This window comes from Hyla sarda, chromosome 11, assembly GCF_029499605.1.
Source record: "Hyla sarda isolate aHylSar1 chromosome 11, aHylSar1.hap1, whole genome shotgun sequence".
In the NCBI taxonomy this organism is placed as follows: Eukaryota; Metazoa; Chordata; class Amphibia; order Anura; family Hylidae; genus Hyla; species Hyla sarda.
Genome location: NC_079199.1, coordinates 10,541,228 through 10,561,454, shown reverse-complemented (window position 1 = coordinate 10,561,454; position 20,227 = coordinate 10,541,228). Strand labels below are relative to the sequence as shown.

General features: G+C 39.1%; 1 protein-coding gene across 3 annotated transcripts in view; it reads right to left on the bottom strand.

Annotated features, from left to right (window-relative positions):
• The window catches only part of LRFN5 (leucine rich repeat and fibronectin type III domain containing 5), a 246,301-nt gene that overhangs the window by 70,632 nt on the left and 155,442 nt on the right, over positions 1 to 20,227 (bottom strand). For all 3 annotated transcript variants that reach the window (XM_056544986.1, XM_056544985.1, XM_056544987.1), the window contains one exon: positions 10,661 to 10,766. The gene's annotated coding sequence lies outside the window, so the exon portion shown is untranslated. The remainder of the gene's footprint in view (positions 1 to 10,660; positions 10,767 to 20,227) is intronic.

Below are 20,227 nucleotides of genomic sequence, written 5' to 3'. Positions count from 1 at the left end.
TCTTTATCAGCTTAAAAGCCAGATTTGTTGCTGAATATTAGAAAACAGACATTTACCAATAAATAAGATGCCTGATCATGAAAATCCTGTGTAGGAAATGTGAATAACACGAGTAACAAGAAGAGGTAATGAGAACGAATACTCGGCTGATCCAGTCACTTATAGATGTAGCAGTGCCGGTTCGGTCACGGTATTGATTGCTCAGCTAAACGGGCAACTTTTATGGATGTTCACACAGGACCCTGAGGAGAACAGAGGACCCTCGCCCTCAAGTTTTGCTAATTCACGCTTGCTGGTCAATGGAGAAATGTACACGTCCACATTCCATAGAAATCTATGGACATTACGGTAGAAAATTAATAAATAACCTGATATGTCCAGACTAGAAAGTTCCGATGTATCACATATTTTATATGATCAAGAAAAAAGAATCAACAGGATCATCTCATGTATATTTGAGCATCATCTTTGTTAGGTCGCAAGTGTTTCTTAAAAAAAAAAAAAAAACAACAGCACCAAACCCCTGACATGTTTCTGTTGCTTATAAATTACTTCATCAGGGGATAATTTAATTGATAGAGTTTATAGTAAACTGGACAACCCCTTTTACTGTCTTATTTTCTCTATACCCAAGATCTCTGCCAGTGTTTCCCAACCAATGTGCCTTCAGCTGGTGCAAAACTACAACTCCCAGCATGCTGGAAGCACACTGGTTGGGATGTAGCGGTGCTGAATTGGTCATGGTATTGTTTTGTGATGCTCGGCTAAATGGGTAACCTTTATAGATATACATAGGACCCTAAGGAGAACAGAGGACCCTTGCACTCAAGTTTGCTAATTCACACTGGTCAACGGAGAAATGTACATGTCTACATTCCATAGAAATCTATGGACCTTACAGAAGAAAAGGAATAACCTGTTATGTCCAGACTAGGAAAGTTCTGATGTATCACATATGTCAAGAATCAACAGGGTCATCTCATGTATGTCAGAGCCTCTTTGTTATGTCGCAAGTCTTTCCCAAGATAACACCATGCTCCGGACGTGTTTCTGTTACTTAGTGACTTCATCAGGGGAGAATTCAATTGATAGAGTATTTAGAAAACTAAATAACCTTCTAAATGTCTTATTACCTCTATTTTGAAGATCTTGGTCAGTGTTTCCCAATCAAGGGGCCTCCAGCTGTTGGTAAACTATAACTCCAAGCATGCCCGGACGGCTGAAGGCCGTACGGGTATGCTTGAAGTTGTAGCTTTGCACCAGGTGGAGGCACGCTGTTTGGGATGTATCAGTGATGAATTGGTCACGGTATTGATTGTTTTGTGACGCTAAGGTAAGACATCCTTTAGGGACATTCACAAGACCCTGAGAAAAACAGAGGTTCCTCGCCTTCAAATTTGATAATTCGCTCTTACTGGTCACTGGAGAAATGAATGTGTCCACATTCCCTAGAAATCTATGGAAGTTATGTCTGGACTAGAAAGTTCTGATATATCACACACATAGTAGGTTTAAGAGTAAAGAATAATCAGAGTCATCTAATTTACGAAGACAACCCCATAATAGCACCAAACTCCCGACGTGTGTCTATCACTTATAAGTGACTTCATCAAGGGAACCTTCAGCTGTTGAAAATCTACAACTCCCAGAATGCCTTGACAGCCTTTGTTTGTCTGGGCAATCTGGGAATTTTAGTTTAGCACCAGCTGGAAGCACACTGGTTGGGATGTAGCAGTGCTGACCTGGTCATAGTACAGATTGTTTTGTCACGCTCAGCTAAATGGGTAACCTTTCTGGATATATACAGGACCCTGAGGAGAACAGAGGACCCTCACCCTCACGCCTGGTCAATGGAGAAATGCACATGTTCACATTCCATAGAAACCTATGGAAGTTACCAAAATAGCTTAGAGCTCCTGCATCCATCAGGCTAATGGCATAAATGTTTAAGATGGGACTATCCCTTTAAGACAGCTCAATAGGTTTACCTGTAAGCCTATGAGCGATAAAGCCTATATCTTCAATTACTAAATGACAAAATTCAGCTCTGCTTAATCAGTACTAGCGATAGGGACAGGTATAACCTTGCCTTATAGCTCCTATAGGCAACTCAGCAACAGCGGCCGCGGGCAGCGCTGACAATCCTGATAATTGATGGGTGGCATCTGAGTTTGTCGCTCGGCAGTTATCAGGATCACACGCAGTAGCCGCGGGCAATATCGCTGCGTGTAGGGGCAGCCTGGGAGTCAGTTCAATGAATAATTGGACTCAGGGGCTCTCAAAGGTGAAAAAAAAAAAAAATGTAAAGACATTTTTGCAGAAATTGACCTTTAGGGTTTGTTCTCACGGGCGGATCTTTTGCAAGTTTTCTGCAGAGGATTTGATTAACTTCAATGGAATTCTGCTGCAAAAAAATCTGCTGCAACTAAACCTGCAGTGAGAAGCTTGCATCGTACCCTCCCATGTGAACTTACCCTTAGAGTACCGTATTTTTCGCCGTATAAGACGCACTTTTTCTTACCCAAAACTGGTGGGAAAAAGTCGGTGCGTCTTATACGGCGAATACACCCCTATTGCGGCGGTCCCTGCGGCCATCAACGGCCGGGACCCGCGGCTAATACAGGACATCACCGATCGCGGTGATGCCCTGTATTAACCCTTCAGATGCGGCGATCAAAGCTGACCGCCGTGTCTGAAGGGAAAGTGACACTAACCCGGCTGTTCAGTCGGGCTGTTCGGGACCGCCGCGATTTCACCACGACGGTCCCAAGCAGCCCAACTGAATAGCCGGGTTAGTGCTTACAGGACACCGGGAGGGACCTTACCTGCCTCCTTGGTGTCTTCTCCGTTCAGGGATCCCCTGTATGGCCGGCGCTTTCCTTCCTCGTCATCACGTCGTCGCGTACGTGCGTCGGCGTGCGTAACGACGTGATGGCGGCGACGGAGAGCGAGGATACCCGGCCGGCAGCAGAGACGTTCCGGAGCGACGGGGACAGCGATGGAGCGACATCCAGGGCAGCGGTGATGGGTCCGGAGCGGCGGGGACACGTGAGTATTACCTCCTATGCAGTGGTCTTCAATCTGCGGACCTCCAGATGTTGCAAAACTACAACTCCCCTTTTTTTTTTTATTTTGCACCTATAAATTGGGTGCGTCTTATACGCCGGTGCGTCCTATAGGACGAAAAATATGATATGTCCCTTTGTAAGGTACGGCTGTAAAGGATAATCCATAGCATTTGCTTACCAAAAAAAATTGGTGTGAAATCTGCACCATATTGTTCGATTGGGTTTTATTGCAGCTTTTTTGCAAAACCGTCTAGTGCAGATTTTGCCAACTAAATGGAAAAAAAAAATCAATAAATAAATGCAATACAAAATCTACAGTTGTGGATTTTGTTGCCTATTTAATTTCCTATTGAAGTCAAAGAAGAAACATAACTAGAAATTCTTCTATACAGAAGAAGCAAATGTTTTGTGGCAAACAGAGTTCCCATGGAGGTTCCACAACTTTTATGGACCCCTGAGTGGCAGACCTGCCCATTAATGCCATGATAAAGTAGAAAGGCGTAAATATTATTACATTTATTTCTTCTGATATCGTACCTAAGGTAGACGTGCCAAAATACGTACTGAAATATTGCTTAAAGGGGTACTCTGTTCTTAGACATCTTATCTCCAATCGAAAGGATAGGGAATAAGATGCCTGACTGCAGGGATACGGTCGTTGGGACGTTTGAACATTATGTTCAGATTGTTGGGTTTGGGAGGCAGTGGTCGCGACGTCACACCACGCCCCCTCGTGACGTCATGCCATGCCCCCTCCATGGGCCATCCCACCCTCTTCCATAGACATAAATGTAGGGGGCGTGGCATGACATCACGAAGGTGGTGTGACCCTATTCTTGTTGAACCCTATCTTTCTTTTACTTTGACATTACTATATATATATATATATATATATATATATATATATATATATATATATGACTCCACATTGTACCCACTTTATACCTCTGTATTTGGAGTCGGAAGCTCCCTTTACTATTGTAATCTTGCAGTTCCCCGTCTGGCCACTAGGCTCAAAACTAAGCGGAAACTTCTTGTTCTGCATCTGATCATATGGAGGAGGCTGCTGGAACGTAATCAGTACAATAATACAGAAAGAGGTGACAGCAGTATAAAGAAAAGAAAAAAGATGAAGCTCACAGATCATCCTCCCCCTCCCCTGTCTTCAAAGGTCACATAGGGTGTGTAAATCAGTAAATATCATTACATAAAATTTTTCTTTTGCCAAACCTAAGATATACGTGCCAAGATATGTGTTACGCCGAGCGCTTCGGGTTCCCGCTCCTCCCCGGAGCGCTCGCAGCGTTCACCTTGTCGCAGCGCCCCGGTCAGACCCGCTGACCGGGAGCGCTGCATTAATGTCACTGGCGGGGATGCGACCCGCGAAGCGGGACGCGCCCGCTCGCGGTTCGCATCCCAGTCTTCTTACCCGACCTGTCCTCTGTCAGTACAGTCCCGGCGCGCGCGGCCCCGCTCCCTAGGGCGCGTGCGCGCCGGCTCTTTGCGATTTAAAGGGCCAGTACGCCTCTGATTGGCGCCTGGCCCAATTAGTGCATTCACCTGTGTCCTAGCCTATATTACCTCACTTCCCCTTCCCAGCATCGCCAGATTTTGTTGCCCTTGTGCCAGTGAAAGCGTTTCCTTGTGTGTTCCTAGCCAGTGTTCCAGATCCTCTGCCGTTGCCCCTGACTACGATCCTTGCTGCCTGCCCTGACCTTCTGCTACGTCCGACCTTGCTCTTGCCTAATACCTTGTACCGCGCCTATCTCAGCCGTCAGTCGGGGTTGAGTCGCTATCGGGTGGAACGACCTGGGGGTCACCTGCCGCAGCAAGTCCATCCCGCTTTGCGGCGGGCTCTGGTGAAAACCAGTAACCCCTTAGACTCCGTTCCCCTGGTACGGCCCACGTCATCACCCCACTGACACAGAGGATCCACCACCAGTATCCTCTCTGTACCCGGATCCTGACAATATGTCCCGATATATTGCTTAATTCCACTTTCATAACCAATTTTTGTTGTCCCTGTCTTAATTTTTCTTTTGTACTTTGGCATTGATTTGCTTACAATATATTTCATATATATATTTCATATATATATATATATATATATATATATATATATATATACATATATATATCTTTGTATTCGGATCCAAAAGCTCCCTTTAACTATTGATTGAAAACTTTGTGTATGTCACTTTATGTACTTGTTGCACAATGTTATTGTTATATTTTCTTGTTGTCGAAAATTTAGGGATTTTAAAACAAAATGGAAACATTTGTGAAAGAGAAAGTGGTGTTTACCTACAAGAAATACTTTTCCCTAACCATTTAGAATTTTGGCAGAAAAGGACAAGATGATGCCCTAAATAAAGATATGCGCTAGTTGTAGTTAGCGTGGGGTTGATTAGGTTGCTTTGGTAGGAAGTGTTTTTTATGGGTTAATAAAATGTAACAAGAATGTATATATATATATATATATATATATATATGTATATAAAGTCAACATCAAGGCTCGGCCGTCAGCTTCTTATAAATCTTCTCTTCTTTTCCAAGAGCAATTAAGATGGGATCCGACTGGCATCTCCGGAGCGGCGCTCATTCTCCTCTTTGAGAGATAATGCACACTCCTTGTCACTGCTCCGAAATAGGTCAGGAGAGGCTTATACAAAGAAGCGGCAGCCTCCTTCTAGACAGAAGACTGGATATGGATCTTGGATGCAGCCACATCTGAGGAAGACGGGGCCGTGCAATGAATAATAGGTCGAATGAAGAAGGGACAGCAACAACAAATTGCTTATCCCTTCCTGGAAAGAAGCAGAAAATCCTTCAAGGAAATGTCCAGTTTTTCACATAAAATAAAGTTTTTTTGTTAAATATATTTCTTAGAAATAGTGTTTTTTTTTGTTTGTTTTTTTCTTATTTCCAATTTTTCTATCTCTGCAGCTGTTCCAGAACTACAACTCCCAGCATGCCCGGACAGCCGTTGGCTGTCCGGGCATGCTGGGAGTTGTAGTTTTGCAGCATCTGTTGGTCCACAGTTTGAAGATCAATTAATATCTATCTAAATAAGAAAAAATCTGCAGCACTCCGAGATCCGGCGCAAAAAAGGTGGTAGATTTATTAGACTAACGGCATCATGTCATTGGGCTAAAAGACCTAACACCTTTTTTGCACCGTATCTCGGAGTGCTGCAGATTTTTTCTTATTTTGGTATCTACATTTTGACCCATAACCCGGGACAACGACCTGCTGGCTACTTCTATTTCCATATATATATATATATATATATATATATATATATATATATATATATTATAAAATAATCCTTCAATCATGGTTCGCATTATTTATCTCCTATCTATCTCATATCTATTTATCTCATATCTATCTCATTTCTATCTACCTATCAATCCATCTCCCATCTATCTATCTATCTATCTATCTCATATCTATCTATCTATCTATCTATCTATCTCATACCTATCTATCTATCTCATATCTATCTCATATCTATCTATCGCATATCTATCTCATATCTATCTATCTCATATCTATCTATCTATCTATCTCATATCTATCTATCTCATATCTATCTATCTCATATCTATCTATCTCATATATATCTATCTATCTATCTCATATCTATCTATCTCATATCTATCTATCTATCTCATATCTATCTATCCATCCATATCTGGCCCTCTATCTATCTATCAATCCATCTCCTATCTACCTATCTATCTAAAGGAAGATGTGAAGCAGCACAACCACAAAAGGAGGCAGTGATGGGTGCCAGCAGACCGTTGTCCCAGGTAATGGGTCATTAGTAGACAGCAAAATTTATAAATTCTGCAGCACTTCAAAATAAGATGCAAAAGGTGATGGATTTATTAGCCTGGCGGCATAGCGACATTTCGGCTGCCCACTTGCAGCCTTTCTCAAGCTCCAAGTGCTGCGGGATTTATTCATTTTGCTACCTATCCATCTATCTATCTCATATCCAGGGCCGGCGTTAGGGGGGGCAACCTAGGGAAGTTGCCCAGGGCCCCCATCCAAAAGAGGGCCCCCTGAATATATTTACATCTATACTCACAATATTGTATTTCACACAATATTAATTTTCACAAAATTGCAGTGAAATCATCATGTTTTTCTCGCGATTTTGAGTAGATAAAGTAGTGAGAATGTAGCCTGAAAGCTGTACGGGCTGCACAGAGTCCATAGACAGCACACACACTTACTTTGGATCTTCTAGGACCTTTGGTGACAACATCAGGACTCCTAGCCAATGGGTGTCATCCTAGGTCCTCGAGCTGTCTATGGGCTCAACAAACATAGGAGAGTAGAAGGTAACAGGGGAAAGGATGGGGGCATAGGGGGCAGTGTATATTTACACCTTAGCAATATATATATATATATATATATATATATATATATATATATATATTCAATTACAGCTCATATATTGCTGCCTGACCAGTGTGGAACCATTACCAGACGTTGTGATTTTTTCATTTTCGTTTTTCCGTTTTTTCATTTCAAGTCAATAACTCTTATGTTTCCATCCACAGACCCATGTGAGGCTTGTTTATTTGTGTGACCAATTGTACTTTGTAATGACATTACTCATTTTACCATAAAATGTACAGCGAACCCAAAAAATATTATTTTGTAGGGAAATCAAAAAGAATACCAACATTTAGCAGATTTTGGGGGTATAATTTTTAAGCAGTGCACGTTCCGTTAAAAAGTTCATATTTTCTTTATTATGTAGGTCAATGTGATTAAAATGATCCCCATGGTTACATGCTTTACTATTATTGGACGGGTTTTAAAAAAGAAGAAATTCTTTAACAAAATCAGTATGTAAAATTGTCCTATTCTGACCCCTATAACTTTATTATTTTTCCATATACGAAGATGTATGAGGGTTGTTTTTTTTTACTGTTATCTGTAGTTTTAATTGGTTTTACTTTTGCGTATATGTGACTTTTTGATCACTTTTTTTTTCATTTTCCGAAATACATGATGTGACCAAAAAGCAGCACTTTGAGGTTGTTTCTTTACGTATTTGTAGTTCACTGTATGGGATCATTAACATTATATGTGATTTTAACCGGACACCAAAAGCCAGGAGAAGACAAGGACCGGAGGACGGGACTGCGATATTGGCGGCACCAGGGGAGCGGTGAAAGGTTAGTTAAAGTTAATTATTTTTATTCTGGCAGCCCAGACATAGGGGATAACATTTTTTTTACTAAAGCTCACACGCTTGTATCTAGCAGTCGGTTTCACACTGTGGGAAAACCGTTGCGGGCTACGCTACCATTCATTTCAATGGGTCTGCAAACCTGCCTCTATTTCGGACTGTCCATGTACCCAGAGAAGTGCATGATAGCGTAACTCACAGTGGAAACCTACTGCTAGTTATGAATGTGTGAACGTTCTCTTAAACAGAAAATATTTACACTAGATCTTAGATTTGGACCCTGATACTTTTGTGTTTTGGCCTTAGATGCTTTTCCCCTCATGGTGCGTGATCAGGGACCTAGTGCTGTGTATTCTGTATCACAAAACAGAGGAAACCAGGAAAAGCTTTGGTCCCACAATTTGGGGGCCCATATTTCATTTTGCCCAGTGCCACACTTAGTCTAAAACGGCAGTGCTCATATCTATCTATCTATCTATCTATCTATCTATCTATGTATCTCATATCTATCTATCTATCTATCTCATATGTATCTCATATCTATCTATGTATCTACAGACAAAGAATAAGTCAGCCAGCACTTTAGTTGATACCAAACTATTATATGGACCTGGCCTACAGGTGCACGCTACTAGGCTAGATATACAGCAACAGAAGAATGCAGCAGCACACTGCCAGCACAAGGATATAGGTGCAACATGAATATGCAGTTAAAACATGGAGAGCTATACAGCTATGGTGTAATAGATGCAAATGTGAAACTATGAAATAGTGAGGCACTTAGCTTGCAAAGTCCGTCCCAGGAGGCTACCTTATCGCGGTGGGACGGTCCAAGCTATTTGACCGCCGGCGGAGACAAATTTGCGAGCTAAGTGCCTCACTATTTCATAGTTTCACATTTGCATCTATTACACCATAGCTGTATAGCTCTCCATGTTTTAACTGCATATTCATGTTGCACCTATATCCTTGTGCTGGCAGTGTGCTGCTGCATTCTTCTGTTGCTGTATATCTATGTATCTATCTATCTATCTATCTCATATCTATCTATCTATCTATCTCATATCTATCTATCTATCTCATATCTATCTATCTCATATCTATCTATCTCATATGTATCTCATATCTATCTATGTATCTATCTATATTATATGTATCTCATATCTATCTATGTATCTATTTCATATCTATCTATCTATCTATATATCTATCTCATATCTATCTATCTATGTATCTCATATCTATCTATGTATCTCATATCTATCTATCTCATATTTATCTATCTATCTCATATCTATCTATCTCATATCTATCTCGTATCTATCTATCTCATATCTATCTATCTATCTCTCATATCTATCTATTTATCTCATATCTATCTATCTCATATCTATTTATCTATCTATTTATTTTACAGAGTATCCTTATATATATATATATATATATATATATATATATATATATATATATATATATAACTTCAAAAAATGGTGCGGCACTCCAAATATCCAAAGAAATAACTTATTTATTCCACATGTCAAACAGTGCGACGTTTCAGCCCCTCAATGGAGCTTTTTTCAAGCATGCTTGAAAAAAGCTCCATTGAGGGGCTGAAACGTCGCACTGTTTGACATGTGGAATAAATAAGTTATTTTTTTGGATATTTGGAGTGCCGCACCATTTTTTGAAGTTATCAATTGGCTGTGATCGAGCCTGAGGAGCTGGCACCCGTCTACTGTGGTATAGTAGTGCTGCATTTTTTTGGACATCTATATATATATATATATATATATATATATATATAGAAGGTTATACGTTTTTCTGTAATACTAAGTAAATGGTCGAGAGGGGAGGCATATATATTACGTTCCCAAGGGGGAGTTCTTGTTCTGTCTTTGATGATAGAGAGGAGGCTGCTTAGAAGTAATCAGTATAGTATTACATAAATAGTTGACACCGGCATATAGAGAAGGCAATAGATGAAGCTCACAGATTAGCCTCCACCTCCCGGTCTTTACAGGGGTCACAGAGCATGCCCAGACACCTTTCTCATTCATGTCAATGGGACAGCTCTTGTCTATCTCCTGTCCATGAGGTCCAAAGGAATCCAAAGTCGCTGACAAATGGAACCTGAAGATATCTATTTATTAAAATATCTGGCTAAATATATTTTTTAACTCTTCACATCCTGAAAAAACTTTTTGCTAACTTTTATTTCAAAAGTTTCCTATAACTTTAAGATTTGCTTAAAATATTTAACAATCATTCCCATCCCAGTTGTCATGTATCTTACTGTACAGCTGTAACCTTCATGAAATAGACTAATAGAACCATATAAACTGCAGAACAATACAAAAACAATACAAAGGTGAATAGATACCTTGCTTAGGAAACCATCTCTTTGGTGTTCACCCGGTCATCTGAACACATTAGTCTGTCCAAACCTCTAATAACTGGTAACAGCGTAACATGGAGGTGCAAGTCATCTGCAAAAGAAAATAATCAATAAATTAATCCTAATTAAATAAATGTAAGAAAAAATCATTCTGAAAATTATCAAGGAAATGGTTGTATATGTATCATTTAATCAGATTATTTCTTGTCTCACTCTTCATTTTTTTTTTTGTGCAGATAATACAAGTATGTGTAGTATGAAGAGGTAGTCTGTTGTATAGCAGATAATAAAATAACAGATAATACAAGTATGTGTAGTATGAAGAGGTAGTCTGTTGTATAGCAGATAATAAAATAGCAGATAATACAAGTATGTGTAGTATGAAGAGGTAGTCTGTTGTATAGCAGATAATAAAATAGCAGATAATACAAGTATGTGTAGTATGAAGAGGTAGTCTGTTGTATAGCAGATAATAAAATAACAGATAATACAAGTATGTGTAGTATGAAGAGGTAGTCTGTTGTATAGCAGATAATAAAATAGCAGATAATACAAGTATGTGTAGTATGAAGAGGTAGTCTGTTGTATAGCAGATAATAAAATAGCAGATAATACAAGTATGTGTAGTATGAAGAGGTAGTCTGTTGTATAGCAGATAATAAAATAGCAGATAATACAAGTATGTGTAGTATGAAGAGGTAGTTTGTTGTATAGCAGATAATAAAATAGCAGATAATACAAGTATGTGTAGTATGAAGAGGTAGTCTGTTGTATAGCAGATACTAAAACAGCAGATAATACAAGTATGTGTAGTATGAAGAGGTAGTCTGTTGTATAGCAGATAATAAAACAGCAGATAATACAAGTATGTGTAGTATGAAGAGGTAGTTAGCAGATAATAAAATAGCAGATAATACAAGTATGTGTAGTATGAAGAGGTAGTCTGTTGTATAGCAGATAATAAAATAGCAGATAATACAAGTATGTGTAGTATGAAGAGGTAGTCTGTTGTATAGCAGGTAATAAAATAGCAGATAATACAAGTATGTGTAGTATGAAGAGGTAGTCTGTTGTATAGCAGATAATAAAACAGCAGATAATACAAGTATGTGTAGTATGAAGAGGTAGTCTGTTGTATAGCAGATAATAAAACAGCAGATAATACAAGTATGTGTAGTATGAAGAGGTAGTCTGTTGTAAAGCAGATAATAAAATAACAGATAATACAAGTATGTGTAGTATGAAGAGGTAGTCTGTTGTATAGCAGATAATAAAATAACAGATAATACAAGTATGTGTAGTATGAAGAGGTAGTCTGTTGTATAGCAGATACTAAAACAGCAGATAATACAAGTATGTGTAGTATGAAGAGGTAGTCTGTTGTATAGCAGATAATAAAACAGCAGATAATACAAGTATGTGTAGTATGAAGAGGTAGTCTGTTGTATAGCAGATAATAAAACAGCAGATAATACAAGTATGTGTAGTATGAAGAGGTAGTCTGTTGTATAGCAGATAATAAAACAGCAGATAATACAAGTATGTGTAGTATGAAGAGGTAGTCTGTTGTATAGCAGATAATAAAATAGCAGATAATACAAGTATGTGTAGTATAAAGAGGTAGTCTGTTGTATAGCAGATAATAAAATAACAGATAATACAAGTATGTGTAGTATGAAGAGGTAGTCTGTTGTATAGCAGATAATAAAATAGCAGATAATACAAGTATGTGTAGTATGAAGAGGTAGTCTGTTGTATAGCAGATAATAAAATAGCAGATAATACAAGTATGTGTAGTATGAAGAGGTAGTCTGTTGTATAGCAGATAATAAAATAGCAGATAATACAAGTATGTGTAGTATGAAGAGGTAGTCTGTTGTATAGCAGATAATAAAATAGCAGATAATACAAGTATGTGTAGTATGAAGAGGTAGTTTGTTGTATAGCAGATAATAAAATAGCAGATAATACAAGTATGTGTAGTATGAAGAGGTAGTCTGTTGTATAGCAGATAATAAAATAGCAGATAATACAAGTATGTGTAGTATGAAGAGGTAGTCTGTTGTATAGCAGATAATAAAATAGCAGATAATACAAGTATGTGTAGTATGAAGAGGTAGTCTGTTGTATAGCAGATAATAAAATAGCAGATAATACAAGTATGTGTAGTATGAAGAGGTAGTTTGTTGTATAGCAGGTAATAAAATAGCAGATAATACAAGTATGTGTAGTATGAAGAGGTAGTCTGTTGTATAGCAGATAATAAAACAGCAGATAATACAAGTATGTGTAGTATGAAGAGGTAGTCTGTTGTAAAGCAGATAATAAAATAACAGATAATACAAGTATGTGTAGTATGAAGAGGTAGTCTGTTGTATAGCAGATAATAAAATAACAGATAATACAAGTATGTGTAGTATGAAGAGGTAGTCTGTTGTATAGCAGATACTAAAACAGCAGATAATACAAGTATGTGTAGTATGAAGAGGTAGTCTGTTGTATAGCAGATAATAAAACAGCAGATAATACAAGTATGTGTAGTATGAAGAGGTAGTCTGTTGTAAAGCAGATAATAAAATAACAGATAATACAAGTATGTGTAGTATGAAGAGGTAGTCTGTTGTATAGCAGATAATAAAATAACAGATAATACAAGTATGTGTAGTATGAAGAGGTAGTCTGTTGTATAGCAGATACTAAAACAGCAGATAATACAAGTATGTGTAGTATGAAGAGGTAGTCTGTTGTATAGCAGATAATAAAACAGCAGATAATACAAGTATGTGTAGTATGAAGAGGTAGTCTGTTGTATAGCAGATAATAAAACAGCAGATAATACAAGTATGTGTAGTATGAAGAGGTAGTCTGTTGTATAGCAGATAATAAAACAGCAGATAATACAAGTATGTGTAGTATGAAGAGGTAGTCTGTTGTATAGCAGATAATAAAATAGCAGATAATACAAGTATGTGTAGTATAAAGAGGTAGTCTGTTGTATAGCAGATAATAAAATAGCAGATAATACAAGTATGTGTAGTATGAAGAGGTAGTCTGTTGTATAGCAGATAATAAAATAGCAGATAATACAAGTATGTGTAGTATAAAGAGGTAGTCTGTTGTATAGCAGATAATAAAACAGCAGATAATACAAGTATGTGTAGTATGAAGAGGTAGTCTGTTGTATAGCAGATAATAAAATAGCAGATAATACAAGTATGTGTAGTATGAAGAGGTAGTCTGTTGTATAGCAGATAATAAAACAGCAGATAATACAAGTATGTGTAGTATGAAGAGGTAGTCTGTTGTATAGCAGATAATAAAATAGCAGATAATACAAGTATGTGTAGTATAAAGAGGTAGTCTACTGTATTTCTGATAATAAAGTAGACTTCTATTATCTACTGGACAGTAAACTACTAGTCAACTGTAGTGCAGTCTAATACAAGTCTGTGTAGTATAAGGAGGTAGTCTACTGTACGAAAGATAATACAAGTCTAAAAAGTATGAAGAGATCGTCTACTGTATAGCAGATAATACAAATCTTTGTCGATTGTAGAGGTAGTTTGCTGTATAGAAGATTATACAAGCCTGTGGAGCATGGAGAAATAGTCTGCTGTACATCAGATAATACAAGTCCCTATTGTATGAAGAGGCAGTCTACTGCACTGAAGACAATTCAAGTCTGTGCAGCATGATGAAGTAGCACACTATACAGCAGATACTACATGTCTGTGTAGTATTAAGAGCACATATTGTACAGCACATATAACAAGCCTGTGTAGTATGGAGATGTAGTCATAGAGATGTAGTTATATATGTATGAGTGGTATGGAGAGGATGCCTACCGCACAGCAGATAATATATGTATGTGCAGCATTGACAAGCAGTATATTGTGCATATAGAGGTAGTCTACTGTACAGCAGATAATACATGTCCCTGTAGTATGGAGATGTAGTCATAGAGATGTAGTTATATATGTATGAGCGGTATGGAGAGGATGCCTACCGTACAGCAGATGATATATGTATGTGCAGCATTGACAAGCAGTATATTGTGCATATAGAGGTAGTCTACTGTACAGCAGATAATACATGTCCCTGTAGTATGGAGATGTAGTCATAGAGATGTAGTTATATATGTATGAGTGGTATGGAGAGGATGCCTACCGTACAGCAGATGATATATGTATGTGCAGCATTGACAAGCAGTATATTGTGCATATAGAGGTAGTCTACTGTACAGCAGATAATACATGTCCCTGTAGTATGGAGATGTAGTCATAGAGATGTAGTTATATATGTATGAGTGGTATGGAGAGAATGCCTACCGCACAGCAGATAATATATGTATGTGCAGCATTGACAAGCAGTATATTGTGTTCATAGAGGTAGTCTACTGTACAGCAGATAATACACGTCCCTGTAGTATGGAGAGGTAGTCATAGAGATGTAGTTATATATGTATGAGCGGTATGGAGAGGATGCCTACCGTACAGCAGATAATATATGTATGTGCAGCATTGACAAGCAGTATATTGTGTTCATAGAGGTAGTCTACTGTACAGCAGATAATACACGTCCCTATAGTATGGAGAGGTAGGCTACTATACAGCAGATAATACAAATACTTGTAGTATGGAGAGGTAGTATACAGTACAACAGATAATACAAGCCCCTGTAGTTTGGAGAGGTATGTTACTATACAGCAGATAAAACAAGTCTGTGTAATGTGAAGAAGCAGTCTTATGTACAGCACATAGAACAAGTCTGTGTAGTATGAAGAGGTAGTCTACTGTACAGCAGATAATACGAGTCTATCTAGTGTGGATATGTAGTTTACTGTACTGCACACAGAACAAGCCTGTGTAATATGGAGAGGCAGTCTATTGTACAGCATTTACTTCTGGTCATGTAGCAGCTCATATGGTCAGAGCCCTGTAGAGATGAGGGGATATACTTTATACCAGGAATTATATTCTGCTTATCCGACCTAATCAGGAAATTCTGAGCTCAAGTGTAAATAGTTTTTCACGATATTTTATAATACACACACTTCATACCATTAGCTTGAAAGTTTAAAGTATCTTTTATTTCTATTTAAAAGTAACACTCTTTTATCTAGAAAAACAGTCCGGAAGGATTATTATTTTCCCTTTGCGGCGTCTTTGATGTTGATAGCCATTCAGTGTTATCAGCGGCCATTTTGGGAAGGTTTTATATTTTTATCCACATTACAGCATAGATGAAAGCGGGCGCGGATATAATGGAGGTTATAACAATTATATCTCCTGCCCTTCTATCATCCTACAGATCTGTAAGAAAAACAGACATCTACATGTTATCTGAAAGATGGGAGAAGCAGAGGACAGAAATATCTACGACAGAGACGAATGATACCAAGATGGGTGTTAGGATTCGGCTAGCTGGATGTGGATCCTCTGTGTCAGCGAGGGATTGGCGTGGACCGTGCTGGTGGACCGGTTCTAGGTTGCTACTGGTATTCACCAGAGTCCGCCGCAAAGCGGGATGGTCTTGCTGCGGCGGTAACAACCAGGTCGTATCCACCGGCAACGGCTCTACCTCGCTGACTGCTGAGAAGGCGTGGGACAGAAGGACTAGACAGAGGGAAGGTCAGACGTAGCAGAAGGTCGGGGCAGGCGGCAAGGTACATTGTCAATAGCAACAGCAATAGGTCAGGTACACTGGTAAGGCAAACACTGTAACGCTTTCTCTGGCACAAGGCAACAAGATCCGGCAAGGAAGGGAAGGGGAAGTGAGGTTATATGGACAGGGAGCAGGTGGGGGCTAATTAGACTGATTGGGCCAGGCACCAATCATTGGTGCGCTGGCCCTTTAAATCTTAGAGAGCTGGCGCGCGCGCCTTAAGGTGAGGAGCCGCGCGCGCCAGGAATTGACAGCCGGGGACCGGGACAGGTGAGTGACTTGGGATGCCATTCGCGAGCGGGCGCGTCCCGCTATGCAAATCGCATCCCCGCCGGCAATGTCAGTGCAGCGCTCCCGGTCAGCGGGTCTGACCGGGGCGCTGCAGAGAGAGAAATGCCGCGAGTGCTCCGGGGAGGAGCAGGGACCCGGAGCGCTCGGCGTAACAATGGTATGTGAGGGAAATAGTCAGGACCATAGAAGTCCTTTGCTATGTCTTTGATAATACATTGATAACATATGTATTCTTTAGGAACCTATTTGCTCTACATTTGCTAATACAAATAAACGTAGAACATTAAAGGGGGATCTACGCGGTGCCCCTAGTGTCGGTTGATACATCCAGCATAAATAATATGAAAGATAGGATTACCAGTGTCCAGGATGTGCTCTATAAAACTTAACTTTTAATGTCAAATTAAAGATAATAAGATGTGTCTAGTGTTATGACAAAAATATGAATAACTCGGTCTTGTTAAAGACACCAGCAAGGTGTATTCGGAACTATGCAGGGCCCAGCCAGTCCCAAGTCACCTCTCACTAGAGGGTGCAGTTAGTTGCACACCTATAGAGACCGGGGCGCTGCAGAGAGAGAAACGCCACGAGCGCTCCAGGGAGGAGCAGGGACCCGGAGGGCTCGGCGTAACAATGGTATGTGAGGGAAATAGTCAGGACCATAGAAGTCCTTTGCTATGTCTTTGATAATACATTGATAACATATGTATTCTATAGGAACCTATTTGCTCTATATTTGCTCTACATTACGCCTCTGGAGGATCAATAAATCATCTGGAACACCCATCTATTCTAACAGCCGACATGTAATACCCCATTTACCCAGCAGAGGTCACTGCAGGGAAAATGTATGGCTGCCTGTAGCATTTCTTGGTGATAGTAGCCAATCATTAGTCATTCTTATTGGTTTCATTTAAAAGGTGTCACCCGAATATTTGGTTTATTGTAACCGCTTATGGTCAGACATCTATGAACGACAGAACCTCATCTGCCCCTTCTCAGCCCAAACCTCCAACCTATCAAGATCCATTTGTAACAGTGCACAGTCCTATATTGTGTTATCTACTATACATAGTGCACTGTCCTCTATTGTGTTATCTACTATACATAGTGCACTGTCCTCTATTGTGTTATCTACTATACACAGTGCACTGTCCTCTATTGTGTTTACCACTTTAGAGGGTTTAGTATCATCAGCAAAGATTGCTACTTTACTATTCAACCCCTCTACAAGGTCATTAATGAATATATTAAATAGGACAGGACCCAAGACTGACCTCTGTGGTCCCCACTAGTAACAGTCACCCAATCAGAATAAGTACCATTAATAAGCAGCCTCTATTTCCTTTAACTGAGCCAGTTACTTACCCACTTACACACATCCTCCCCCAGCCCAATCCTTCTCATTTTATGCACCAACCTTTTATGTGGCACCATATCAAATGCTTTGGAAAAATCCCGATATAAGACATCCAGCGATTCCCCCTGGTCCAGTCTGGAGCTCACCTCCTCATAAAAGCTGATCAGGTTAGTTTGACAGGACCGATCCCTCATAAAGCCATGCTGATATGGGGTCATACATTTATTTTCATCAAGATACTCCAAAATAGCATCTCTTAGAAAACCCTTAAACAATTTACATACAACAGAGGTTAAACTAACAGGTCTATAATTCCCGGGGTCCCCTTTTGACCCCTTTTTTAATATTAGCATTACATTTTCTATGCGCCAGTCCGGGGGAACAGTCCCTTTTACTATAAATTGGAGTCTGTCTATTACATTACTTCATTTCTTTAGAACACGGGGGTGAATGCCATCTGAACCTGGTGATTTGCCTATTTTGATTTTTTGTAGGCTGCACTGTACTTCTTCCTGGGTTAGACAGGTGAGCTGTACTTCTTCCTGGGTTAGACAGGTGACCTGTACTTCTTCCTGGGTTAGACAGGTGACCTGTAAAGGGGAGTTTGCCTTATCTCGCTGTATTTCACCTGGCATTTCATTTTCCTTGGTGAACACAGTGGAGAAGAATTTGTTTAATATATATTATTTGCTATTTCCTGATCCCCATTTATCAATTCTTCTTCATAATTTTTTAAGGGGCCTACACTTTCATTTTTGACCTTTTTGCTATTTCTATAGTTAAAGAATATTTTGGGGTTAGTTTTACTCTCTTTGACAATGAGTCTTTCTGTCTCTATTTTTGTGGCTTTTATCAGTTTTTTACATATTTTACATTTTTCTCTATATCTTTTTAATGCTTCTTCACTGTTGTCCTGTTTTAGTAGTTTAAATGCTTTATTTTTGTCATTTATTACCCCCTGAATATTTTTGTTCATCCATATTGGTTTTCTTTTATTTCTGACCCTTTTAATCCCATAAGGTATATACATTACAGTGAGAATTTTAAATATTCTTAAAAGTCTCCCATTTAGTGTCAGTATTCTTGTTTTTGAGGACATTATCCCATTTTATATTGTTAAGAGCTTCTCTGAGTTGATCAAACTTTGCCTTAATAAAGTTCATTGTTTTTCTGGGAGAGATTCCCTTATTGAAGAACAAGTTATAATGTATAATATTATGATCACTATTTCCTAGGTGTCCTTCTACCTGCCCATTAGTTACTCTATCAGATCTGTTGGTTAATATTAAGTCTAGTAGGGCGCCCCCTCTGGTCAGGTCTGTAGGTTAATATTAAGTCTAGTAGGGCGCCCCCTCTGGTCAGGTCTGTAGGTTAATATTAAGTCTAGTAGGGCGCCCCCTCTGGTCAGGTCTGTAGGTTAATATTAAGCCTAGTAGGGCGCCCCCTCTGGTCGGTCCCTGCACCATTTGGGACAGATAATTGTCTTTAGCTATAGTCAGAAACCAGTTTCCTTTATGAGATTCACAGGTCTCAGTCTCCAGTTTATATCAGGATAGTTATAGTCTCCATTATTATCACCTCATTCTTATTTGCTGCTTTGTTTCCCGCAGTGCGGCCTTCAGACTGGACTTAACATAAAGACAAACTCCCTTTCTGTTTTTGTCCGATCCTTCCTGAATAGACTATAACCCTGTATGTTACTGCCCAGTCACAGGTATCGTCCAACCAAATCTCTGTTATACCCGTTATGTCATAATCCTCCTCAGACATGAGGACGTGTGTGTTTGTGTGTATATATCTGTGTATGTGTGTTTGTGTGTATATATCTGTGTATGTATGTGTGTATATATCTGTATATGTGTTCGTGTGTATATATCTGTGTATGTGTGTTTGTGTGTATATATCTGTGTATGTATGTGTGTATATATCTGTATATGTGTTCGTGTGTATATATCTGTGTATGTGTGTTTGTGTGTATATATCTGTGTATGTGTGTTTGTGTGTATATATCTGTGTATGTGTGTTTGTGTGTATATATCTGTGTATGTGTGTTTGTGTGTATATATCTGTGTATGTGTGTTTGTGTGTTTATATCTGTATATGTTTGTGTGTATATATCTGTGTATATGTGTTTATGTGTATATATCTGTGTATGTGTGTTTGTGTGTATATATCTGTGTATGTGTGTATATATCTGTGTATGTGTGTTTGTGTATATATATCTGTGTATCTGTGTA